The following is a 16,123-nucleotide window of genomic DNA, read 5'->3' as shown; positions in this document are numbered from 1 at the left end:
ACTATTGGGGTGCTTCGCCGAATTATTCGAACCCTTCCCAAACCGTAGGAATCTGTCACGAACTTAAAAGAGTGCGTTCAGACAATAATAGGACATTCCAGATAATTGAGGGTAGTAATCCGACTTTTTCACTTATCGTGTCGTCTTGCTGTCTGATCTCAAACGGGTTCAATAATCGTCAATGTGTGAACCCCGCATTAAACAAATAATTTAATCACGACAACAATCAGATATTGTTCAGGAAGCGTCGATACTCAACCGTTTCAAAGCGAATTTATCCCGATAATCCCGTTCTCAATCCGTTTATAATCCAATTTGTATCTTTCGCCTAGTAAAATTCGACCGAGTCTGTCTACCGAATGTAATCCGACAGAGATAAGACAGTACCAAGACAGTGACCAGACAGTGCCCAGACAGTGACCAGACAGTGAACCGACGCTGACGGAAGTTATCCGTTCAACAAATGTCGGCATACTCGGGATGATTAGGTACTGTCGGAACGTAATCCTATCACGGTCCGCTCTATCAAAGTGCAAACGGCTTTGTCTGGTCTACATCGTATTGTATTCTGTAATTTTCGGGACCCTGACTTGGGTATCATTGACGAATTTCGTATTAATAACGGGACTGTTCCGGAACGGTTTCGGCAAAAACGGTTCGCAATCGACATGATCTGGATGCAATCCGGATTCAATCAGCAAAAAAACATTCATGTAAAATTTCTCCAGATCATTCCCGTTCCATAGGACACCGTCCAGAATACACAGAACATTGTTAGAATTTGGATCCGATACAACAGAATCTGTCACGACATATGCTCGATTGTAATCCGAATAGTCAAAATCGGCTGACTTTCCCCGAATATTACTGGACGCACCTAACTGTCGGGGTGCTTCGCCGAACTATTCGGACCCTTTTCGACCCGTAGGAATCTGTTACGAACTTAAACGACAGCGTTCAGATAATGGTAGGACATTCCAGATAAATTATTCCAGATAGATTTTAGCTGAAGAACAGTAACAAAAGCGTTGTTTCTTTGATTGTTTTATTTTTATTGTACATGTGATCACATATCAATATAATAATAAGAAAAAAAGAGTGATTGCAGTAAGTAGACCTATAAATTTTCCAATAATGATGATACTGAATGTAGACGATGGAAATATACATGTTTTTTCTAATATCAATGAAATTACTGAAATAACAAATATATAATACTTATAACACACTTCATACGTCAGTGAAACATAATTATAATGAATGCGTTTGTATTACACTTGCATTGGGTATAAGCAAATGACTCGATAATTTACAACTAATGAAAGAGACTAAACTCATCACAAACCCTTGGATTAACTTACTTTCAAATCAAGGGCACTTCATATACATACAATCATATTAAAATGGACAGAGCATTATCCACTAATACCCTATTAGGTTGAGTTTGAATATATCAAATGCAATATCGGTGCTCATTAATGAACAAAGGGTGTACGAAATATAAAGAAATTATTTATAATGCATGACTTGTATGAACAACTCGATATAGTTTCATGACATGAAGATTCCATTCCATATAGTATCATGACATGAAGAGTTGACTCCATATAGTTTCATGACAGGAAGGTTCCATTCGATATAGTTTCATGACATGAAGATTCCGTTCGATATAGTTTCATGACATGAAGATTCCATTCCATATAGTATCATGACATGAAGAGTTGACTCGATATAGTTTCATGACAGGAAGGTTCCATTCGATATAGTTTCATGACATGAAGATTCCGTTCGATATAGTTTCACGACAGGAAGATTCCATTCGATATAGTTTTATGACAGGAAGATTCCATTCGATATAGTTTCATGACATGAAGATTCCATTCGATATAGTTTCATGACATGAAGATTCCATTCCATATAGTATCATGACATGAAGAGTTGGCTCGATATAGTTTCATGACAGGAAGGTTCCATTCGATATAGTTTCATGACATGAAGATTCCATTCGATATAGTTTCATGACATGAAGATCATATTCGATATAGTTTCAAGACATGAAGATTCCATTCGATGTAGTTTCATGACATGAAGATTCCATTCGATATAGTTTCATGACATGAAGATTCCATTCGATATAGTTTCATGACAGGAAGATTCCATTCGATATAGTTTCATGACATGAAGATTCCATTCGATATAGTTTCATGACAGGAAGATTCCATTCGATATAGTTTCATGACATGAAGATTCCATTCGATATAGTTTCATGACATGAAGATTCCATTCGATATAGTTTCATGACAGGAAGATTCCATTCGATATAGTTTCATGACATGAAGATTCCATTCGATATAGTTTCATGACAGGAAGATTCCATTCGATATAGTTTCATGACATGAAGATTCCATTCGATATAGTTTCATGACAGGAAGATTCCATTCGATATAGTTTCATGACATGAAGATTCCATTCGATGTAGTTTCATGACATGAAGATTCCATTCGATATAGTTTCATGACAGGAAGATTCAATTCGATATAGTTTCATGACATGAAGATTCCATTCGATATAGTTTCATGACAGGAAGATTCCATTCGATATAGTTTCATGACATGAAGATTCCATTCGATATAGTTTCATGACATGAAGATTCCATTCGATATAGTTTCATGACAGGAAGATTCCATTCGATATAGTTTCATGACATGAAGATTCCATTCGATATAGTTTCATGACAGGAAGATTCAATTCGATATAGTTTCATGACATGAAGATTCCATTCGATATAGTTTCATGACAGGAAGATTCCATTCGATATAGTTTCATGACATGAAGATTCCATTCGATGTAGTTTCATGACATGAAGATTCCATTCGATATAGTTTCATGACATGAAGATTCCGTTCGATATAGTTTCATGACATGTAGATTCCATTCGATATAGTTTCATGACATGAAGATTCCGTTCGATATAGTTTCATGACAGGAAGATTCCATTCGATATAGTTTCATGACATGAAGATTCCGTTCGATATAGTTTCATGACATGTAGATTCCATTCGATATAGTTTCATGACATGCAGATTCCATTCGATATAGTTTCATGACATGAAGATTCCGTTCGATATAGTTTTATGACATCTAGATCATATTCGATATTGTATGTTAGATACATTGTTATTCATTTCAAATTAAAGACTAATGATTATCGATGGTATGATTAACATTTTAATTTAAGGAATGATTGTACTATTTTTCCCTGTCTATGATGAAATGACATAAAAATGTTGTGCATTGAGTAACACGCGTAGGTTATTTCGAATAGACAGAAAAAAATATTTTAGTCTTTCCTCATACTATAATTTAAATCTAAAAACGAGTAAATAATGATAAAAATTGTTGATGACGTCGCGGTCAATTGACAAAATTTTATCTATGACCTAATAGATAAAATACTTCCAATCAGATGACGTGTTACATCCAAGATTTCATTATTTTTGTTGTATTCAATTTAGTAATAGTAAGTTAACAGTATGGTCATCAACGACTTAATCATATCATCACTTTCATTATTTTTGGATGCGTTTTTTTTTAAACATTGTGGGAAACAAAAAGTCATTCGTATCTTACATGTTAACTCTGACATCATTTTCCTTTTTAAGTTTTATAAGTCGAGGTTCTCCTTCCAGGAATTTGATTAAACGTTGACATTTTTTAGCTTCTGAAATTCAATAATTTCCATAATCTGTTTAATTTAATTTAAACATTTTAATGCCGAAAAGTCTGTTATTTTTTTCTTATGATGCATTGCACATGTTGACCTGTAAATAAAGACCCATTGGTGGCCTTCGGCTGATTTCTGTTATTTGGCCGGGGTGTTGTCCCTTTGACACAAACCCAATTTTCATGTTTAATTCTATAAACATCATTTAGAAAGAAAAAATCATTTCCTTAATATATTCTTGATAAAAAATATAAGCGAGGACCTTAAGCTTGTTGAAAAAAAATGTACTCGCATTTATTAAACATCTTAACAACTGTCACATTCCTGTCTTAGTGTAGACATTTTTTTAGGTAGAAAATGGTGAATTAAAACTAGTTGAAAAGCTAGTTTAACCTCTCATTTGTAAGACAGTCGCATCAAATTTAATTATTATGAAAACGATGGGTGAACAAATAAAAACAGACATAATACTACATGTAGGTAAAAATGTCAAAAATAGTGGTACAGCAGTCAAAATTATGTTAAGATCTTACTTACTATAAATACAGACAAATACATGTATGTACATGATGTAACAGAGAAACACAAAATGACAAATATACCAACTTATTAGATCACACATTCTAAAAATACAGCTTGTGTTTTCTTATGTCAAAAGAACTTTTATTATTATCATTATAATCACCGTTATTATCAAATCATGGTTATAAATAATAGTACTGTTCATTTTCTTGGTTTGTTTTATTTCAATAAAAATCAATGATATGTTGTCATGGCAATCAGCAATGCTAATCTCTTCATATAGTTTCAATTAAGGACATCTACTAATCAAACTCTCGTAAACGCTTTGACCTTTGTTAACCTTCAGAGTCATTTTGGTGATAGAAATAGAGATGAGATGTCTCTATTTGTTGTTGTATCTTTGTAATTCAAATAGTGTACACATGATTTTAGAGAAAAGACCTGTTTTAAATTTTTCTTCGGGTTTGATATTTTCATTACTTTGCTATTTAAAAAAAACAACAAAACGATGATGCTTTTTTTACATGACAATAAAATGTTAAAACACATAATTCGCTTTCGCACACAATCGTTTTATGAAAATAATCATATGAAAAATGACATTTCTTTTTACAAAATACGTACGCGAACATAACTCTTGCTTAAACAACTTTCTGTTGTTGTGTATAATAGAAAAGATAGGATATGAAGAATCCTTCCATAGTTATCTTTGTTGATATATCTTTGTCATGTTTACGTATAGAAACCATATGAAATCCTAATGTCAATGCATTATACCTTAAGAGGCTTCTAACATTAATGATTAGTTCTGTTCATCTCCATTAATGCTATGCATTAAAGAGTCTCCAAGAAAATAATTTCCGAGTTGTTTTGTCAAGGATGTTACTATAATAGCTTTCATGTTTCTATCTCGAGGCGAGAAATATACTTGTTATTTTCATACATCTAATTTTAGGCAGTCGTTTTAGATTGTTTAGGATAAGGTCACGAATGTACTATATCGTGGTAGGTGAAACGTTTTGATTGCAATTGCACTTTGTTCATAGATATAAGAAGATGTGGTATGAGTGCAAATGAGACAATTTTCCATCCAAGTAACAATTTATAAAGTAAACAATTATAGGTCAAGGTACGGCTTTCAACACGGAGCTTTGGCTCTCAACAAACAGCATGCTATAAAAAAAAGGCCCCAAAAATTACTAGTGTAAAACTATTCAAACGTCAAAACCAACGGTCTAATCTATATACAAAAGTATATTTATGTATATCTGTATTTATTCGTAGCTGAATAAACCTTGAACTGATCAACTGTAAAGCATTTATTTATAGAAAAAATAATCCAGGAAATCAAAACAAGTAATCCAAATGATTAGACTGTTAAATCGCACAAAAGCTTCTGTTTATTAATTGGTAAATGTAATTCCAATTATTTTAAATTTATATTTATAATTCAGTATTTTCTATAAATTTACTTTACATTATAACTGCTGAGACAGATTACTGTTATGCATATATCAATATTAGTTCAAACACAGTATTCCGTAACCATACTCCCATTGACAGAAAAGTACCTGTATCTTTTCTTTTATTGAACAAAGACTGTGACGGACCAACATAATAATTGACAAAATTGAATGTGCTTATCGCTTATCGTAATAAAAATTGATACTTTAAATCGGCTGCGAGTGGCAGAATATTCTAACTCTTTTGAATTGTTTATATTTGTCATTTCTAGTTCTTTTGTAGCTTACTATCGGTGTGTTTTGTCTTATTTTTCAAAGATCATACAATGACCTCTAATAGCTCAGTTTCGTTTAGAGATTTCGTTTATGTACAATCATAAAACATTTTATTAAATGACCAGTATTGCATCAGTGATGTTATAAGTGTATACGGTTGCGTGTCATGCGTGTGTCAGAGTTAAAATGTTGTCCAGTTTTAAATCGGTGTGTTATGTTAATTAAAACAAAAAGTTAAGGATGACTGTGCAAATACCTCTAAATATGTATTAATAGCAATGATGTGTTAACGGCCCTTCTATGAACGCAACTGGTCGCCTATACTTCTCTGAAAGCAAATTTAACGTAGGCATTTGAACTTTCAATGTGAACGGTATATGACGAATTTCGCAAGGAAGTTTCCTAAGCAGACTTACCTGGATGGAGAGCTGTCTCATATCACAACCTATTATATCTTTACCTTCCCGATTCACAAAATAGCTCTATATACATCTATCCAACATACAAATCATGCACCACTTAACAATTGACCGCGCACTTATGTTAATTGTGTATATGTGAAACAAATGCGCAGGAAAGTGGACAAGACTTCTGTCTTCTCTTTGGTCGGGATTTTGTTTCTTTGATATGTTCCCTATTTCAATTCTCAATTTTATTTGCAAACCGACCACCATCAGAATTACAAACATTTTTGAATTCACCTTAAGTTATGGGATATCTTGTTGTTAATACACATGCTTCTAAAACGTGCGCAAACTAATGCCGGATTTTTACCTCAATCTTTTGTAAAACGCATCACCAAAGTTTCGTTTTGACTACTTTATTTGGAGATTAACTGATTGATTTCTATGATCGGATTTCGATCTCACGATGATCACATTTGTTTACTGATATATTTAGAACAAAAACCATAGAACATAGATTTGACAAGGAAGGATTTCAACATATACGTTATAGACTAAGCATCGACTTTGTATATATTTAAATGTCTTATTTAGTTACAACGTATTGTTTATAAATATATCATGCTTAGCAGAAGTATTTTTGGCAAATATCCGTTGTATGAAAAATATAATTTAATAATTCCACCAAATGTTCTTTGTATAAATCTGAAGAAAAAGTCTCGAGATCATCGGTCGGGCTTCATGTTATTTTTAGACGGGGTATTTTTGATGTGTCGTTGGTTTTTTTTTTCTAGCAAATACACCGACACATAGAGTTCTAAAAGGACAAATACACCAGCAGAAAGACAAAAGATCAATAAATAGAAAATTTGTGAAAAAATACCGTTTCTCTCATCAAATCATTGTCAATTGCAACATGATGTTGTCCTAATTATACCTTTGCTCTGAGCCATGTTTAGACACGTTCTTTTTTAAGAGTCTATATTTCAAATTATTTCTGATCGAGATGTTTCGTGTCGTTTCAAGGTTTTTACTATTAATATTGTGACTAGTTAAGATGTTCATATTTCTCATCAAATGTACCTTTCTTATACAATGAAAATCAAACAAACACAATCATAATTAAAGGTTTGTGAAATATACTTTATATTATCCCACGGCAGTTAAAAGGATGTCGTTTTTTGTTGTGGCTGCTGTGCATTGTTGAAGACAATGTGCTTACATCTTGATATCTTATTTTTATAACCATACTGTTTGGTCCATATATCTTAGTATTTTTTTTTGTAACATTGAGGGTTTTATTTCCTTTAAATTAACTTACGTCCAGTAATAGAAATTGTCTTAAGCCTTTACTATGCCGTTAATTTTCTTATTTAAATTGTTTAACATTTGTGATTTTGGGGACTTTTATAGATGACTATGCGGTATGGGCTTTGTTTATTGTATATTGACCTATATATATTAGTTTTTGTGTCATGTGATCTCTTGTGCAATTATGTCTAATTGGCAATCATACAACATGGTTTATATATTCATTAACTTGCAAAAAAAACAGTTTGACTGTAGCAAGGGTTAACAAGGGTGTAACAGGAGTAGGTCACTTTTAAAAAGTTCATAAATATCAACATAAATTCACAGCAACTCGGTTCCATTTGGCTCTTTTAGAGTTATTATAATAAGTTGACTTATTTCCAAGTAATCCTAGGCCTCTGAATCACAAACGCCAAAATAAAATTAAAAAGTATCATAAATAAAGGCAATATAAGTATTCTGCTGTTCAAATGTCGTTAATCGATTGAGAGAAAACAAATCCGGTTACAAAATAAATCCGACTAAAACACGTTACCAATTAGAGGAAAACAAGGGAACATCAGAAAAACTAATGTGCAACAAAATCAAACGGAAACATGCAAGAAACTGACTATATTACTTTTCATATTGGTCTAAACTGCACATTTTCAGATTGTGGTTAGTTTGCATATGTATCACAAAACCTAATTAGAACAGAATGGGAATAAAATAAATCATCTATCAGATAAAAGTTAGGACATTTGTGACTGTGACGTCATTTTTACATTTCATCGAAACATATATTATTTTAATGTGTGTTCATAAATGCAATCAATGAATCAGAGTTTTGTTAACTATTACAGAAACTATTGAATTAATTTCATTCCACTTTAAATACCGTTGACAAAAATGTGACCTTTTCGTATCCATTTTTTAACAATTCGTATCTATATTACAGAATAAATGGAAGTGATTAAAATATCGATCAGGTGGAGACATTGGTCCCAAGGGTTCCGAATGATCTGTATTGAGAATCTATTCGGAAACCAATACGTGATTGGGATGTATACACTATACATATAATCATGTATAATTAATTATTTTATATGATGTTACAACAGACAATTTACTAACACATGTCTAGCAAGTTATGGTATATCATAAATGTTTGAATACAAAACAATACTTTTATACTTTGTACTGTATTAAAAATATTCTATGCTAGTATTTTTCAAACAACTCGAATGTATTCTAAAGACATTTGTCATCTAACATACTGCTCTAACAACAACAAATCGGTCTTCATTATCAACAAATTATTATAGTCAGATGATTTGTGATGTTTGAATCTTATGGTATTTCAATGAATCCCCAAATAATGGTTATCGGCAACCATTTTCCTGTTCTAAAATAAATTACTCATATGAAGACGAAAGACAAGTCAGGAATATAACAGTTGTTATCAATTCGTTTGATGTGTTTCAAATTTTGATTTCGCCTTTTGATCATGAATTGTCCGCTTCATATTTGTAGATCCCATGTATATGCATTTTGTCACTACCACAGTGTGTCACGAATTAATCGTATCGACTCCTTAACATATGGCATTTCGACTAGTGGTCTATCAAAGCGACTAAGTTCTAATGGTTTATACAAACCAAATGCCAACAATAACAACTTTGACAGCTTTTAATGTATTTTCTTCATTTATTGAATTATACATAGTCTTGGTGCAGTTGTACAACCAGTTATATTCCTTGAAATATACGGGCGATAATAGTATTACCTTATGAACAGTAACCTTGTCATCCTTGATCTTCGACATGTTGAAGTTAAAATAACCACATTGTTTTACAACTATATATATATATTGAACTATGTTATGAGATAGTGAAGACATTAAACGGCAATGAAATATATCAGTCGAAAAAAAAATGACCAAAAATAAGAACACGACGATTGGATAACCAACAAAACTTTACATTTATAGTAAATGTATAGTTAAGTGCGTGTTCTTCTAGGTAAGATTGTGTCCAAAAACTAGAATTTGGACAGTTTTTATCAAATTTTAGTATGTCTCGAAACCGTACAGAAACGACATCTTATAGAACCTACTTCTATATTATTGTGTTTCAACATTATTTAAACAGCATCTTGTATAGTACGAAGAGACATTTTGATTGCAACATTTTTTGATAAATACAGTGAAATACGAGATACTTAGTTTTACATTTTGTACACCCGACACAGTTTTCCAAAATACAGCTTTGAGAAAGACTTTATTTTTAATCCAATACAGTACTTTCAAAAGACATAAGAATTTACCCTGTCATTAAAAAAAATTCCAAAAAAATTCCAAAAAAATCTACAATCTGATTAAGATGCATAACTTTTTCCTTGCGTTGTAGGTAGGGATATGAGAAAACTCTCAGTTATAGTGACCTTTTAATTGTCTTTATAGTTTGTCATTACAACGTTACACATGTATATGGGTAAACCAATTTATTGTAATGGATGAATGGGTCAGAACAGCAAACAAGACGAGCATTGTCATATACTTGTACAATAGTTTCATATAAAATAAAATTTGCTTTGCCTAGAAATTACATTATTTTTGACAAACACTTTTAAAAACGTAACTTTGAACAAAACAGGAATCTGAAAGTATTATGAATTAACACAAAAATTACATTGAAAATAAAATGTTATGGAGTATTAATAGTATATAAATCCTCTAAATGGTATATCATAATCATACCTTCGTAATTCAAAAACGATAACTTCGGGTTTCAAAGTTTCATTACGCGTAACGCGGGAAAGATTACCAATACCATGCCATAACGGTACTAAAAGGACACTATTATTAATTTGTGTTTTTCTGTTATCATGGTTATAGCTTTATGATACGAACTTTCATTACTTCTTTGTTGAATTTTTTGTTCGTGCAAATATGCAAAATTACTTACCGTCAGAGTTGTGAAACTAAATAAACAATCAAATCCAAACACTTAAATGACAGAGAGTGTAAATCCAAACACTAGTCTGAAGCAGTGTTGACATGCTGTCATACTGAGATACTTAATCGTTTTATTCCTACATTGAATATTGTAAAGAGTCCTCGTAACTCAGATTACAAAATCAATATGACGCTTAATTTCATGATTCAGTCACATTTGTATATCAATTTTCCTAGGAAGGAATTAAGATGTAATAATGAAATTCTATTAAATGATATATACGTTTTCTGTTTTGTTTAATTTATTACTTCAGATGTCACGTTTTTTCCATTAATACAACATAATCTTGATTATTGAATTGTTATCTGAATTTTGTGTACTTTTGCGGCTTTTGATTGAAATGTATTACTTTCATGCAACCTACCACATCTTCTCCTATTTTTATTTTTCTTATTTTTTTTTACAACATTTTAAGACAAGTTTTTAAAGGAGTAGGTTCAGTAAGACCCTTTGTTGGCCCCAAAATATATCAGTTTTACAAAATTGTTAAAATGTAAACCTTTGGTTCTTTATTGGACAGTAGAATGCTTTTGCTACATAAATATGGGCTGTTTTTGACAATACAATGCACATATATCCGGTACTAGCACCATTGAGTCATGCTAAATTACTGAAATCTTCATAATTCTAGCATTTTAGTTAAATTTTAGACGGTTTTCATGTAAAACGAAAGTGGCCGCATTGGTGTTCATCCTTAATATTGAAATGTAAGTTGTATTTTATGATAATACATAACATATATAAAGGTTGAGGATGAACACGGATGCAGCCGCTTTCATTTTTACCAAAAACCATCTGAAAAGTGACATTTTTCGGCATATTAGGTAGATTTTTCATATTTGAGCTTGAATCGGATCGTTTTTAATGATTAAATCTGATAAAATCTTTCACATACACTAATTAATTCAAATAAAATAGACACTTAAGTGTTTAAAAAGTGGTCAAAATCTTTCGTCAGATGAACCTGAAATTTGAGGCAAAAATTGGTCCTTACCGAACCTACTCCTTTGGACAAAGTACTTTGTGTCAAAATATATGGTGTAATTCACCTAAGATCTTGATAGGTTCTTTATTTTTCAAAGTTGTTTTTATGCACTTGGGTTTGTGTGTTGGCAATTCAAAAAAAAAATGTCGTTCAATTTGTCAGTTTGTTTTCGATTTACAAGTTTGAATGTCTCTTTGGTGTCTTTCGTCTCTCTTTTATTGTATTTTCTATTTTTTCTACATAATTCGATCAACCTCTAAGCAGTAGTTAAATGTTCCATGCTTAATCATGTCTCATATAATTAACAGGATGTGAAGCAGTATCTGCTCATCCTTCCAGGAGCACCTGAGATCACCAACGGTTTTTATTGGGTTCGTATAGCTCAGTCTGTTATTTTCTATGTTTTGTTGTGTATACTGTTTGTGTTCTGGTTGTTTATCGTTATTGTATGTCGTCTTATCGTTGTCGGTGTCTTTTCTCGACTTATGTGTATGGATAAGTGTGTGGTATCTTTTGCCTCTCTTTTACTGTCCCTAACAACAATGTTTTTACCAAAACTATATTGCTATGTCTAAACAATATTTCCGATTGTGAAATTTTGACTGAGTGTGCATTTGTATGACGGATGATGCCTGTATCATACTTGTGTTATGTTAATTATTTTGTATATAAATCAGGCCGTTAGTTTTCTCGTCTGTTTTGCACTCACCTTTCGCGGCTTTTTACTGCTGATTATAGAATATAGGCTATGATAATATGTTATTTTGTGGAGAGTTTTCTCATTGGTAATTTCACAGCATCTTTTTACTTTTATATTTAGCAGGAGGCGCCTATCCTATTAACGCGCCTGGTATTGCTCCAATTGGATTATCTCAGTTTGTTTTAATTTCATTGAATTGTCGTCCTACTTAATTGATTAGATTTGAACATCAGTTATCTCCTGTTACCTTAGTTTGATTTATGCAGTACTTAACTTTTGTATTTTGTATATTCCTCGATAACAGGCATCAAAACATTTAATTTCCGATCGCGGAAACTATTCAGAAGCATTAATAGATGTGTATTAAACGTCACTCTCAATACCATTGTTTTTCCGTGGTGGTAGTGTATAGTAGACCAGGAAGCAGGAGTGTATGGAGGGAACCACAGCTATTGGCAGGAAATTTTGAAAATGTTATTCCAGTAAAATTGAAGTCAACCGCACCATCAATGCGCAAGGTTCGAAATCACACAATTAGTGAACTTTTTAGCGCCGAACACCTATGATCATTCATTCAATCTCTATACTAACTAATGTTAAACGACATGATGTTTGAATTAGTATGATAATTGCATAACTTGCCATTTTTCCAATACATTACAAAATGTTATACAAACAATACCGTCTTACAGACAATTGAATAAGCTTCTACTAACAAATGGATTAGTGACCATCGGAAAATAATTGGATCTCCTAATTACCACTTCACGTTCATTGATTCAAGTTTATCGTCATGCGTACTTAATTAATTTTCACTTCATATTACCCGCGTGATTCGATAAACACTGTTTGAAAAAGGGAGAAATCAATTGTTTGGCAGAGTTCTATTGTATAATACGTTAAAATTAAGAAGATTGATAGAATATTGAGACTTTTAATAAAATTATAATTCTTCGTGAACAAATATAAAACCTTTAAAAGGACTGTTATAATGATAATGTAAATGCACAATTGTTATGACAACATTTTCGAAAATTGCTTCGTATTTCATAAATACTATTTTATTAGCATAATACATATTGAGTGGTCATTTACGCTAGGAGTATTTTTTAACATCAAATCTCTAAAAAGGCACTACATTTACTTCGGAGAAACAATTTAATAGCTTGTCTGATCTTGTGAAATAACATTAACGGTACCAATTTTCCTGCACCAGATGCACATTTAGACAATACATGTCTCTTTAGTGATGCTCGTGGCCAAAAGTTTGGAAATCCAAAGCTTATATAAAAGGTGAAGAGCTATAATCCAAAAGGTCTAAAAAGTATAGCCAAATCCGTGAAAAGAACCAGAGCTTTGCATGAGGGAGATACATTCCTTAATTTGTAATAATTTCTAACATTTTGTAACCGCAAATTTTAATAACACAAAAATCGGTATTTTCATGACAGTACCGAAGTACTAGCTACTTGGCCGGTGAAATCCTTTGGGACTAATAGTCCACCAGCAGAGGCATCATCAAAGTGGTAGTTATAACATTAACGGTACCAATTTGCCTGCACCAGATGCACATTTCGACAATACATGTCTCTTCAGTGATGCTCGTGGCCAAAATATTGAAAATCCAAAGCTTATATAAAAGGTGTAGAGCTATAATTCAAAAGGTCCAAAAAATATAACCAAATCCTTGACAGGAATCAGAGCTTTACATGAGGGAGATACATTCCTCAATTTGTAATAATTTCTAAAAGTTTGTAACAGCAAATTTTAATAACACAAAAAATCCGTATGTTCATGCCAGTACCGAAGTGCTGGCTACTGGGCTGGTGAAACCCTCGGGAACTTAAAGTCCACCAGCAGAGGCATCAACCTAGTGGTAGTAATAACATTAACGGTACCAATTATCCCGTACCAGATGATTTAAATTTCCTGAGGAGTTTATTTACACTCACTGGGTCGATGCCACTGTTGGTGGAGTTTTAATTCCCCGAGGGTATCACCAGCCCAGTATTCAGCACTGTTGCGCTTTGTACTGACATGAAATATCATTGATATGGTCATATTTAAAGAATTAACTGTTTATAAAAACATTTTATTTTTTGAAATACTAAGGCTTTTGTACCTCAGGAATAGATAACCTTAGCTGTATTGGGCATAACTTTTTGGAACTTTGATCCTCAATGCTCTTCAACTTCGAACTTTATTTGTCTTTTTAAACTTTTTTGGGATTTGATCGTCAATGATGCGTCTGGCGTAAATACAAAATTTAATACTGGTATCTATGAGGAGTTTATTCATATTAATCATTTTCCTCTTTTGGAGTGCGAGTGTTGTCTTGTAGCGGAAGTAGCTTGCTTTTTTTCGAATCTACAAGGGTGTCTTTTACTTGCGAGATATATGGTTTCTCTTAACACGGGACAGCCACATATTTTATTTATTTTTGAATTATGTTTTAAATGGGATGTTCTATTATCCACAACATTCGTGAAGCTTAGAAAAATAGAAAAGTGAACCAGACTTGTTCTTTGTTACAATTTTCAAACCATACTAAAACCATTTCCAGAAGAAAATTATAAGAAAATTTTATCTGAGGAAAGTATATATCGTTGTTCTCCTCTTATATTTAATGCGTTTCCCTCAGTTTTAGTTTGTTACCCCGATTTTGGTTTTTTGTCCATGGATTTATGAGTTTTGAACAGCGGTATACTACTGTTGCTTTTATATACCAATGCTCCACCTTAAAAAAATAGTTGGCGGATTAATGAACGCAGATCATTATAATAAACTACGTGTAACTGCATGGTCAGACGAAAACGGCTCGTAATCCAGTAAACAGATATTTACGACCATCAAAAAATTAATGCCCTTAAAATCTAGTGTATACAAATTAACAATTATCTATTCAAACAGTCTTTTGTATTTGCAACAAACTTGTACCTATTTTGACATTTTTTCACGAAAGTCTCATGTGATCACAGTTCGGAGAAATTTTTCTTGACTATGCATTAGGTAATAATTAGGTTATTTCGTGCAAGTCCAAAAATTATACAATTGCATGAGAAGCGGATTTAGAAGGTTTTTCAATGTGTAAGCCTTCCCCCTTGTGTCGGAAAACTTTGGTTAGATATTCATGGAATCACTGAACCACGATTAGAGCGTGCCTCCTCACCCCTTTTATGCAAATTTCTGAAACCGCCACTTGCCATTACATAATTTCAAACTTTTCCACTATGAAATGTTAACATGAAATTCGGATGTCAAACTAAGATTAGGTCGGCAGGGTTTGCAACGAAGGATCCAGACGTTATGGCGATAAACTTTACTTTCGTATTGAAAAGCAATGGATCACTGAATTTAACTGAACCATGCCTTTGTAAAACTAATTATTTATAGGAGTTATAACTTACAGATGTTCATGCTTTTAATTTTTGGCAAAGCACTTGTTCCTGTACTTTTTTGTTTTGTTTTTAGAATAACGTATGAGCAGGCAAAAGTTATTATTTTTACTAAGATATAGTTCTATTCTTAATAGATTTTGTTTGTATAAAACCATGCAAAAACACAATAATTTGTTTAATACCTACAGAAGAACACCTATGAAATTACCTTCCGCCGTAAACATATTGATAAAGAAAAATACGCAGATATCTATTAGGTTAAAACTTTCTCTTTGAAAATAGATAAAAGACTTTCCTAACAATACAAGAACATTATATGCCTTGTGTTTATATTTAATATTAGA

General features: G+C 32.2%; 1 protein-coding gene across 1 annotated transcript in view; it reads right to left on the bottom strand.

Moving 5' to 3' along the window:
• The window catches only part of LOC139502783 (ankyrin repeat domain-containing protein 33B-like), a 46,913-nt gene extending 36,107 nt beyond the window's left edge, over positions 1-10,806 (bottom strand). Inside the window, exon 1 of the mRNA XM_071292366.1 lies at positions 10,646-10,806. The gene's annotated coding sequence lies outside the window, so the exon portion shown is untranslated. The remainder of the gene's footprint in view (positions 1-10,645) is intronic.
• Positions 10,807-16,123: the final 5,317 nt, after the last annotated feature.

Source organism: Mytilus edulis, chromosome 14, assembly GCF_963676685.1.
Source record: "Mytilus edulis chromosome 14, xbMytEdul2.2, whole genome shotgun sequence".
Taxonomy (NCBI): Eukaryota; Metazoa; Mollusca; class Bivalvia; order Mytilida; family Mytilidae; genus Mytilus; species Mytilus edulis.
Note: the sequence above shows the minus strand (reverse complement) of the source record. Positions and strands in the feature narration are given on the sequence as shown.